At 48.6% G+C, this 12,279-nt stretch overlaps 1 protein-coding gene across 1 annotated transcript in view; it reads left to right on the plus strand.

The window, feature by feature from the left end:
* The first annotated feature begins 382 nt into the window (after positions 1 to 382).
* PTPN4 (protein tyrosine phosphatase non-receptor type 4) overlaps positions 383 to 12,279 on the plus strand; it is a 191,919-nt gene continuing 180,022 nt past the window's right edge. Inside the window, exon 1 of the mRNA XM_068246137.1 lies at positions 383 to 3,239. The gene's annotated coding sequence lies outside the window, so the exon portion shown is untranslated. The remainder of the gene's footprint in view (positions 3,240 to 12,279) is intronic.

Genomic DNA, 12,279 nt, shown 5'->3' on the forward strand with positions numbered 1-12,279 from the left:
TGGACCCTGAGATCTCCACGCATTATAAACCCTTTAAGTCTGCCATGACAGTCTCTGTCTTTTTTTTTACTTCAAGTACTCTTTAAGTACTCTAACTTTACTTTTTTCTCAAAATTTGCCTTCAGGCACACTTTAAATTTGCATGTAAATTGGAATTATTTCCATTTCACTGTCCATATAATATCCCACCACCAGTGATCCATCTGCAGCATTATCCTGCCACTTCCAGCCGTGGCCGCTGGGGGCCGCTGCAGTCCCACACTGGAACGCGGCTTAGCTGAGGCTGGTGACGTCACCCTGCTCGGGCCGTTCACGCGAGATGCGGTGAGTGGGGAGAGGAGAGGGGGGTGGAGCGGAGTGTCAGCGGGGGGGCGGGGCAGTACGAGGCCGGAGCCGCAGACACACGCAGGGCGCTGCACCCCCCGGGGTTCCCGGAGCACGGATACCGCCGGACAGAGCTCCGCCTAGAGGGGGAACCGAGAGCTGAGCGTGCAGGAGGGTGACCCCAGTGCCGAGGACTGCCTATAGAGGGGCGAAGTGTCGGAGCCGAGAATTCCTCTAAGTGTGGCTCCGACCCCATCCGGGGCTCCAGCATCTAACCCCAGCATCAGCTGGCTGTCACCTATACATGTGCCATCCCCTATACATCTCTTACAGAGCTGCCAGAAGCTGGACTATATAACCACCTGCTGTCACCATTATCTGTATTATATACATCCATTATCACCATCGTCCAGCGTATACACCGACACCTCCGAGGTCGCCTATAGAACCGCCAACAACCATTGTATAGAATCGCCATCGACCAGTGTACATGCCGACACCTCCGAGGTCGCCTATAGATCCTCCATCGACCAGCATATACACCGACACCTCGGAGATCGCTTATACAACCGCCATCATTCAACATATACGCCAACACCTTCGAGGTCGCTTATAGAGCCATCATACTCTGCAATTCTAAAGGCTGAAGTTATGTAATCCAATCGCCTGGAGTGTACGGATCTTCTGTCTATGCTGTCATAATCTATACGTTTGCTGTCGCCTATAGAGCTGCCATCAGAAAGACGTTACACATCTTGGCAACATACATCTGCTGCCATCCTCTGGAGATTACACATCTGCTGGTATCTATACTGCTGCAACCGTCTTCAACACACACATCTGCTGTCGCTGCTGCCATCTGGAATTATAAATCTGCAGTCGCCTATAGATCGTCCGTCAGATCTGTTGTCACCTTCGGAACTGCTGTAATGTTGGAGCATATACATCTGTCACCTATGTAGCTGGCCTTATCTGGACTCTAGAGATGTTAGAATAAGGACAATGTACATTCTTGGTTACCTTCAAAGGATATAATCTGCTGTTGTTTATAGAGTTGGACGTTATTTCGACTATACACATCTGTCTTCTCAACTGAAAGCATTCGCCATCACCTGTGGAACCTTTCTCGTCTGGATCGTAAAGATCCACAGTCACCTGCACCAGAAATCATTTGTCACCTATAGACCCATCTTCAGATGTTCTGTGGACCTCCATGGTTGACTATAGCGCAATCCTAACCCAAACTGCATGTCTTGTGTTACTGGTACAACCACCCCCAACTGGACATTGTGCATCAAACCCCCAATTTCTCAACATCTACAGGGACCCCTAGAACCACTGAACTCCAAACTGTATAGGCCGGTCAACTATACAACCGTAGTTAACCAGGCTGTTTACATAAAAGTCTGCTGCTTAACTCGAACTGGCACCTATTGATCCGCCCTGATCGGTGGTAGTACAGAGCAGATGCATTCTGATCTGCAGCATAGACGTTTGTTTTCGCCTATAGACTTCTCCTTACCTGAGGTTTATAGATTTTCCTTCCGAAAGTCATTCTTTCCTGGAACATAATTTTTTCCCCCTGGAATGTATTCATAATTTTTTGCCTGTGGAAGCTTTTTCTTTGATCTATAGAAGACGCTATTTTTGATACATGTAGATCTTCTGTTGCTTATGGAATCTTCTGGAACATAGTTGGACTCTTAATACCTCCACACTGAACCTGGAACTTATATCGAAACCTATAGATCATCAATCTATTTTTATTGCTGCTTTTAGAACCTACAGATACGGCTGTGAATATATGAACGTTGTTTCTTCGTAAACCCTTCGCCTATAGATCCACCACTGTACTCCTGGTAATTGTCACCTGGTATTGCTATCGCCTATAGATCCATCAGTGTCTTGTGGTAACCTCACACCACCTATACATCCACCTCATCATTGTCTTCTGGTAACCTATAGATCCGCCTGTGTATTCCAAGCCATTGTCTTGTGGGAAGACCATCAAACTATAGTGCCACCTGTTTGGACATATAGATCGATCTACTTCTACCTTACAGGAATGTAAATATCCATTGGGAACTATAGATCACCTGTTTTTTTTGGGAACTTGTCGATTTGCTGTGTGCCGGATAAACCTGGATATACCTAATCATCTTCCAGTGGGAAGCAAATATCCTCGGACGATTTTCCACGTCCTGCTGTAGGATTTGTCCCCCTCTACCTGTTGGAACCTATATGGTTGTCGGTGAAATTTGCCATCACTTTCTGCTGCACTTATTGTTCTCGAGCCACCTATAGATCACCGACTGCAGTGCTGCTTGGACCCTGAGCTCTCCACTCATTATCAACCCCATTTTGTCCATATCTCAATCCTCTCCATTGGTGTATATTATTTCCAACCCTATAGCCATCTCTCAGAGGCAGACAGAGCCCCACTCCCTATATCTATACATCCGTTGCCCTCTATAGATCCTGTTGCTGTGTCCATCATCTCCACCTCCTATATACATGCATTTTATCCAGTGTCACACTGCTCTGCAGTAACCCTTGCCATCCTCTGCTGTCACCTATAGATTGCACCAGCCGCACATAGATCCATCTTGCATTGCTTTGTATCAGCCTGTTGGCTTCCATCACCTCCTCCCCACCCCACCGCTGCTCCCTCCAGCTGGCTGTTGTGTTGTTTGGCATCCACTGTCCGTCTCCCAGTCCACCCCCCCTTCTTTCATTATTACCTATTCTGCCCTTTACCCTCGGGGTACCAACACACGGCTGCAGAATGACGTTCAATCTACTGGGACTGCCGCCCCCTCCGGTGAGACCCCGGTGGAGCTGAGGAAGCCTTTACAGTTCACCTGGAAGACCCCCAATTCGTTCCTGAAGACTGCAAGACCGCCTCTTATATGAAGGTACAGTTGCCCATTTTCAGTTTATTAAGGCGCCTGCCAGTTGAGGTCATTCTATACCACCACTCCCCCCACCTCTACTTCTGAAGCCTCCTGGGGGTTGGAGGGGGTTCTGAGGCCATTGGCTGGCATTTCAAGGGGCACCCTCAGGGCGGCATTACAAGTGCCTGTGCAGTGCTGTTGCCTGCCAGCAAACCTAATCAGCCATTCCCAAGCTGTCATCTCTGCCCGCCTCCGAGAGAGCCCGCTGGGAACCGCAGCGTTTGGGTGCATGCCCCCTCCCCCCGCAGAAGGCATCTGGTTAACCCTGCGATGGCTCAGGGCAGTGGCATTTTGCCGATGGGCAGGAATCTGACCCTGTCTTGAGGCTTTGTTAGTCTCCCCAGTGGTGTTGGGGGTGCTTTCCTTTGCCCTTTGGTTCTGCAGATCACCCACCCCTCCGGGCGCCGTGCCTGGCCCTAGCTTTGTGTTGTTTGACTGCAGACGGCACAGAGCGATGCTGACAGGCATATTTTATGGGCGTACAGATATAGATATAGCATGACGTCACTTCTTCTATGTGTGTCCCTGCAGCAGAAGTCAGCCGCTCGTCTTCCCAGCAGCGTCTTGCTGCCCATGTTCGGGGGGGGGGGGGACAGTAGCCTCGCAGGAATCGGAGGGTGTAAAATGCATGGGGGGCACACCATAGCAACCAGAGACAGCATATCCACCTTTCTGTTAGTTGCTCCAGGTCCCCGGTGCACCACTCACCTGCTTGTCATGATTTGTGCCTTATTGGTATAATATCATTTGGAAACCTTAAAGGACACCCAAAGCGAAAATAAACTAATGAAATAATGGTATCTATCTTCCTTCTCCTAAAAATGACTTTTTAAGGTATTCCACAGTTTTATTTTATGTTTAAATCTACTTTTTAAGTTGTAACTGTTTTATGTTTTTGCTCAATGACACATTCATTGAAGTATGCCAGAGCTAAAATCTATGAACTGCTGACCCTTTTTATCTCTTTCCTGCTCTCAGAAGCCATTTTCTGCTAGGAAAGTGTTTTATAGTTAGAATTTCTTATCAGTGAGGGTCACACTATAGTCACTTCCTGTCAGGACTGAGTCAGCCACTTACATACCTGATATTTAACTCTTTCAGGCAGAGAAAGAAAAAAAGAAACAGCATAGTTATTGGTGTGCTTGGCACTGTACATACCCATGTCTATCAATAATGTCACACCTCGCTTTGGGTATCCTTTAAACCTTTAGAAACCTTGAAATATTTTAAAATACATGAAAACACATAAAAAGTAAATTTCTCCCAGAGTAAAATGTGCCATAAATTACTTTTCTCCTATGTTTCTGTCACAGTAGGTGGTAGAAATCTGACAGAACTGATAGGTTTTGGACTACACCAGGTATGGGCAAACTTGGCCCTCCAGCTGTTGAGGAACTACAAGTCCCATAATGCATTGCAGGAATCTGACAGCCACAGTCATGACTCAAAGGCAAATGCATTGTGGGATTTGTAGTTCCTTAACAGCTGGAGGGCCAAGTTTGCCCATGCCTGGACTAGACCATCGCCTCATGGGGGATTCTCAGGGTTTTTCTTATTTTTTTAAAAGCACTTAGTGAATGACAGTTGCTCAGTCCAACTGCCAGAATAGTGTGCAAACTGGTGTTGGGGGTTGCATCTTTGTACAGAACCTTTCCAGAGAGTGCTTTTGTAAAGAATAAATGTAATGCTGAGAATCCCCCATGAAGAGATGGACTAGTCCAAAACCTGTTGGTTCTGTCAGATTTCTACTAACTACCGGAAGTGACAGGAACATAGGAGAAAATTAATTTATGGCTCATTTTACTCCAAAAGAAACATACTTCTTATTTGTGTTTACATGTATTTTAAATTTAAAAGACTACTTTATATCTGTCAAAACTTTTTGTTGTGCTACCAGCAGGGCTGGTAATAATCCAGTTAGCTGATCTTGTAAGCCACACCCACAATAAGTCTGAGCCCGCCTCCTTGTAGAGTTAGCCTGTACAAATAAGAATATTTGTGTGCTGGGGGAGCCAGTATGATTTATTTTTTATTTTATTATAGAAGCAAACATCCAGGGTCGTCTTCAGCCACGGAACCGGCATGCAGGAAAGGAGTCCAGAGGTTTTAGGCTGTAGTGACGGTATCGATATGCGAGGAAGTTTATTAGGTTGTGTACACACATCCAATTTCGATTGAACAATCTGTTCACAGTATTCAAAATCTGTTGGCCCACGTGCTACATGGAAGAGGTAATATTGGCCAATCGACATTGGATGTGTGTACACAACCTAATACACTTCCTCGCATATCTCACGGAGGTGGTAAAATTTGTCAATCAAAATTGCCTGGTATGCACAATGCAATTTTCCATCAGATTGATGGTCGAATCTATTATTTCCAACAGGTCCGATCGTTTTTCTGATCGATTTTCCAATCAATTCTATTCAAAATCGTTTGAAGTCAGAGTAGACCTGCCGAAAAATAATCAATTTGACCATCAATCTGACAGAAAATTTCACCGTGTGTACAAGGGCGTAACAATAGACCCTGCAAGGGATGCAGCTGCAGTGGGGCCCATAAGCCACAGGGGGCCCCGTCCTGAGAGACTGACAACTAAGGGCAAGGAGAGAAAACACATTTCTGCTCTCTCCACCATTGTTCTAATGACTGCATCTGCTCAGCTGCTGATAGGGAATCATACAAAGTTTTGCAGACAAAGATTTGTAGATTTCTTTTGGCAGGAGGGGGTCCCATTTAAAGTTTTGCAGGGGGACCCAGTGATTTCCAGTTATGCCCCTGCGTGTGTACCAGGCTGCATACACATCTAATTGCTAATAGCCAATATATGGCTAATTGTAGCACATTGTGTAGTGTAAGAGCGTTACCTATGCTATCGGTTCATAGTATTCAAAATCTGGCCTTCATACTACATGGAGGTGGTGAAATTGATCAGTGAAAATTGTGTGTGTGTGTGTGCACGCCTAAGCGTTGTACACATGTAAAATGAGCGTGTTGCCTGGCATGGATCAGCACCCGATCCCTGGACGACAGTGTAGCGCCAAGCCTATACAGATGTGTCACTAGTGTGTAGGCTAGCGACACGTTCTCTTGCTATATTGGGAGGTGGGGAGCGGACAGTGGCACGGGAGGGACGTCACGCGGGGTAAGTGAGGAGAGCAATGCCCACGGCCGAATCGATCCGCTGGCTCAGAGGGATCTGGGGCTACTGTATACACACTGGTTTCCTGGCATAGGCGGTGGTTATCGGCCGCCTTGGCCGATTTACATCTAGAGTGTGTACAGGGCTTTAGTGATGGGCACATTATCCTCACAACTTGCAGGTTGGGGGCACGCTGGAGCTGTGCAAAAACGCAAACGCTTTGCCGCAATTAGGTTTCTCTGCATTTGCTATTAGCAGTTTTTGTGCATCTTGCCTGGATACTGGGTGTCTAGAGACGGTCAATGAGATGAAAATCATTTCGAGTTGATGCAGGTTTATGCAAAATCTGCATGCAAATCTATGCAGCGTTTGTCGCGGTTTGACACGCGGTCTGGTTACTGACCGGTAGACTGATGCGGTCCGTACTTTGTGTCAGGCGGTCAGATGTACAGGCGTAGGTTCCACCACCAGTCCCACAAAGCCATGACCTCTCAGCGGCCCCGACGTCGGCCCAATACGCGAATCGGTTGGTTCTGGCGCAGAGTTCTTCTATTGCTGGATCCGTTACTGGGCGCTTAACAGCCAGTCCTAATCGCCTTCTGCGCTAGAGAAGTGAACGCCCAGATCGCACAAAGACCAACGTAGCCCCACCCTTTGCGTTTCAGCGGTGCAGGATTTTGGCATGGATTTATAGCGCTTCTACCAATACTTATCTTATCTGTAGTGAGCAGGCAGCAAGAGAGAGCTGAGGAGGAGATGAGAATCTGTGAATTGTTTAAAGTGAACCTGAGGTGAGAGTGATATGGAGGCTGGCAGAACTCTGGCTATTAACCCCTTTGTCACTGTATTGGCCTGAGGAAGTGGGCTTGGAACTATGAAACGCGTTGCTCACGCTAGTCAATTTTGACATATGTAACTTGTCGTTACCAAGGTAATCCACCTCCCCCTTTTCTCAATTTTTGTGTTTTTAACAAGGGCTGTGGATTCGGTACAAAAATCATCTGACTCCTCAGTTTTTTGTTAAACCACCAACTATGACTCCAGGTACCCTAAATTGCCCAGACTCCGATTCCGACTCCACAGCCCTGTTTTTAGTATTAGTAGTACTATATACTCCTGGGCGCCTCTTTCTCCTATTGTGCTGTTTACTCCCCCCAACTTTCCAGTTTGGAGGGGTACTTCCAAGCCCCACAGAGTGCTACCACTGTGGAGGGGAGGGGGGGGGGAAGTGTCTTTTTCTCGAGAGTGACCGTATCCAGACCAGCGGACACCCCGAGTGGAGACGGGTGAACATCTCCACCGGCTTTAAAGAGAAACCGTGACCAAGAATTGAACTTCCTCCCAATCAGTAGCTGATACCCCCTTTCCCATGAGAAATCTTTTCCTTTTCACAAACTGATCATCAGGGGGCGCTGTATGGCTGATATTGTGCTGAAACCCCTCCACAATGCAGCCTTGTTGCATTGTGGGAAATAACAGCTGTTTACAACTGCCAAAAAAGCAAGCAGCATCTCCTTCCATTGACATCGCCTGCCAGCAGTAAAAATGTCACCATGTGATAAATGTCAGAATGTAAATCAGGGAGAGGAAAGATTTTACAATGGGCAAACACTGACTAAATCATTTATACATAAATATTGTAAAAATGAAGCACTTTATTACGTTATTTTCACTGGAGTTCCTCTTTAAGTGGTCGGCTGCCCTTCATGCAACCCACCTTTGTGAGCAGTCCTGTATCATACTTGTTTTTCATCTGATTATTACTTGTTGCACTATTTTGGCTCCCGTTGTCTTTGTTCTTGTTTAACGTGCCAGGACACCGTTTACTTTTATAGAGGCTGCCATATTTATTTCCTTTTCAACAATACCAGTTGCCTGGCAGCCCTGCTGATCTCTTTTTCTGCAGCTGTGTCTGAATCGCACACCTGAAACAAGCATGCAGCTAATCCAGTCTGACTTCAGTCAGAGCATCTGATATGCTGCATGCTTGTTCTGGGGCTATGGCTAATTGTATTAGAGGCAGAGGATCAGCAGGGCTGCCAGGCAACTTGCACTGTTTACAAGGAAATACATATGGCAGCCTCCATATCACTCTCACCTCGGGTTCCCTTTAAGGTGGCCACACACACTGCTATAAAATCCAATTTATTGCAATTCAATAAAAACGATCAGTTGTACAGAAAAATTGAAAGCTTTATTTATTTATTTTGTTATTCAAAATTATTGTATTTCTCTTTTTTTCATTAGAAGTGGTGGATTTTTCCGAGTCGTTTTTTTTTTTTTAATTGAATGGTGTAGGGTAGATTGTCAGTTTCTTGTCTCAACCCGCATTTTCTTTTTATTTTTCCATCATTGAGGAAAAATTGAACAGGCATTCATACATTTGTACATTGGTCAGATTTTTCAAATGTTAAATTCCAACAGAAAAAAAATTGTCATTATTGAATTAAAATGTATGACGTGTAAGCGCTTAGTGGTTGTGATTTTGCAATGCGATTTTATTTAAAGCCATGCGCATTTTTGCTCAAAGCTGCTTGTACTGTTTTTTCAGAGCAATTCAGCTTAAAGGACAACTGAAGTAAGAAGAATGTGGTGGCTGCCATATTTATTTCCTTCCCCTCCCCCCCCCCCCCCCCCCCACACACACACACCTTAAAGGACAATTGTAACGAGAGGGATAAGGAGGCTGCCATATTTATTTACTTTTCAGCAATACCAGTTGCCTGGCAGCCCTGCTGATCCTCTGCCTCTAATACTTTTAGTCATAGCCCCTGAACAAGCATGCAGCAGATCAGGTGTTTCTGACATTGTCAGATCTGACAAGATTAGCTGCATGCTTGTTTCTGGTGTGACTCTACTGCAGCCAAATAGATCAGCAGGGCTGCTATGCAACTGGTATTGTTTAACAGGAAATAAATATGGCAGCCTCCATATCCCTCTCACATCAGGTGTACTTTCAGCTGAATTGCTCTGAAAAATGGTACAAGCAACAAGATTTTGATTTTTCTAAAAATTGCCACACTGCTGTGGGAACACTCTCTCATAGGGGACACTGCACTAGCGATTTGGCGATCGCCATAGTGACAGGACCGCTTTTGGCAGCCTCTGGGTCTCCATTGGTTGTAGAACCACAAGTCCCAGCTTGGCCGGCTATTCCTGGACTGCCTGAAGCTGTGCGGTGCAGACAAGGCTGGCAGGATTAGGCTTTATGCAGCAGCTTGTCAGTCGGATGAGTCACCCGCTCCTGGCTGCTATTACATCATCTGTAGCCGGGGAATCCTCTGTCTGCTGAATACGCAGCACTGCCGTGTCTCCCAGGCCACAGAGCAGCCAATCAGAGCTCTGCTGTGTCTCCCAGGCCACAGAGCAGCCAATCAGAGCACTGCCGTGTCTCCCAGGCCACAGAGCAGCCAATCAGAGCTCTGCTGTGTCTCCCAGGCCACAGAGCAGCCAATCAGAGCACTGCCGTGTCTCCCAGGCCACAGAACAGCAAATCAGAACATTGCCATGTCTCCCAGGCCACAGCGCAGCCAATCAGAGCACTGCCGTGTCTCCCAACCACAGAACAGCCAATCAGAGCACTGCCGTGTCTCCCAGGCCACAGAGCAGCCAATCAGAGCATTGCCATGTCTCCCAGGCCACTGCCCAGCCAATCAGAGCACTGCCGTGTCTCCCAGGCCACTGCCCGGCCAATCAGAGCACTGCTGTGTCTCCCAGGCCACAGCCCAGCCAATCAGAGCTCTGCTGTGTCTCCCAGGCCACAGAGCAGCCAATCAGAGCACTGCCGTGTCTCCCAGGCCACAGAGCAGCCAATCGGAGCACTGCCGTGTCTCCCAGGCCACAGCCCAGCCAATCAGAGCTCTGCTGTGTCTCCCAGGCCACAGAACAGCCAATCAGAGCACTGCCGTGTCTCCCAGGCCACAGAACAGCCAATCAGAGCATTGCCATGTCTCCCAGGCCACTGCCCAGCCAATCAGAGCACTGCCGTGTCTCCCAGGCCACTGCCCAGCCAATCAGAGCACTGCTGTGTCTCCCAGGCCACAGAACAGCCAATCAGAGCATTGCCATGTCTCCCAGGCCACAGAACAGCCAATCAGAGCATTGCCATGTCTCCCAGGCCACTGCCCAGCCAATCAGAGCACTGCTGTCTCCCAGGCCACTGCCCAGCCAATCAGAGCACTGCTGTGTCTCCCAGGCCACAGAGCAGCCAATCAGAGCTCTGCTGTGTCTCCCAGGCCACAGAGCAGCCAATCAGAGCTCTGCTGTGTCTCCCAGGCCACAGAGCAGCCAATCAGAGCTCTGCTGTGTCTCCCAGGCCACAGAGCAGCCAATCAGAGCTCTGCTGTGTCTCCCAGGCCACAGAGCAGCCAATCAGAGCACTGCTGTGTCTCCCAGGCCACAGAGCAGTCAATCAGAGCTCTGCTGTGTCTCCCAGGCCACAGAGCAGCCAATCAGAGCACTGCCGTGTCTCCCAGGCCACAGAACAGCCAATCAGAGCACTGCCGTGTCTCCCAGGCCACTGCCCAGCCAATCAGAGCACTGCCGTGTCTCCCAGGCCACAGAGCAGCCAATCAGAGCACTGCCATGTCTCCCAGGCCACAGAGCAGCCAATCAGAGCACTGCCATGTCTCCCAGGCCACAGAGCAGCCAATCAGAGCACTGCCGTGTCTCCCAGGCCACAGAGCAGCCAATCAGAGCACTGCCATGTCTCCCAGGCCACAGAGCAGCCAATCAGAGCACTGCCATGTCTCCCAGGCCACAGAGCAGCCAATCAGAGCTCTGCCGTGTCTCCCAGGCCACAGCACAGCCAATCAGAGCTCTGCCGTGTCTCCCAGGCCACAGCACAGCCAATCAGAGCTCTGCCGTGTCTCCCAGGCCTCAGCCCATCCAATCAGAGCTCTGCCGTGTCTCCCAGGCCACAGTGCAGCCAATCAGAGCACTGCCGTGTCTCCCAGGCCTCAGCCCATCCAATCAGAGCTCTGCCGTGTCTCCCAGGCCTCAGCTCATCCAATCAGAGCACTGCCGTGTCTCCCAGGCCACAGCCCAGCCAATCAGAGCACTGCCGTGTCTCCCAGGCCACAGCCCAGCCAATCAGAGCACTGCCGTGTTTCCCAGGCCACAGAGCAGCCAATCAGAGCACTGCCGTGTCTCCCAGGCCACAGAGCAGCCAATCAGAGCACTGCCGTGTCTCCCAGGCCACAGTGCAACCAATCAGAGCTCTGCCGTGTCTCCCAGGCCACAGCCCAGCCAATCAGAGCACTGCTGTGTCTCCCAAGCCACAGCGCAGCCAATCAGAGCACTGCTGTCTCCCAGGCAACAGCACAGCCAATCAGCACTGCTGCCTGCTCATGACAGGAGAGAGATGATGAGTGCAGGCATGCGTCTGTAGGAGGGACGTGGGTCATGTGACTGCATTATAGGGTGAATGAGATGCTCTTCTGACTTCAGTGCAGTTTAATTCATGCAAATCATTTGCTGCCCGTAAGCTTAATTACCTGGATACTATTTTACGGGTCCTGACCCCAAGCTGCATACAATTTGCATGCAAGCTTGGGTTATCAGCATTTCATTGCCTACTGTTGTGTAAAGTACACTTGTATCTAGATTAGCCGCGTTTGTTTCCTCCCCCCCCCCCCCCCCCCCGCTATAATGATTCCTGAGCAAAGCCAGACTGAATGCTCAGTCTGGGATTTTATCAGGGCTGATAACAGGCAGGTTGAGCAGTGAGGATGTAACAGAGAGCATGGTAGGCGTTTTCTCTAATGTTCCCACTGATATATATGGTAAAATGCATGAGGGTGCTTCATCTCTGGTTCCCTTTAAGTCCCAAGAAGGGAAGAAAATGCTTACAATAATTTT

This window comes from Hyperolius riggenbachi, chromosome 7 (genome assembly GCF_040937935.1).
Source record: "Hyperolius riggenbachi isolate aHypRig1 chromosome 7, aHypRig1.pri, whole genome shotgun sequence".
In the NCBI taxonomy this organism is placed as follows: domain Eukaryota; kingdom Metazoa; phylum Chordata; class Amphibia; order Anura; family Hyperoliidae; genus Hyperolius; species Hyperolius riggenbachi.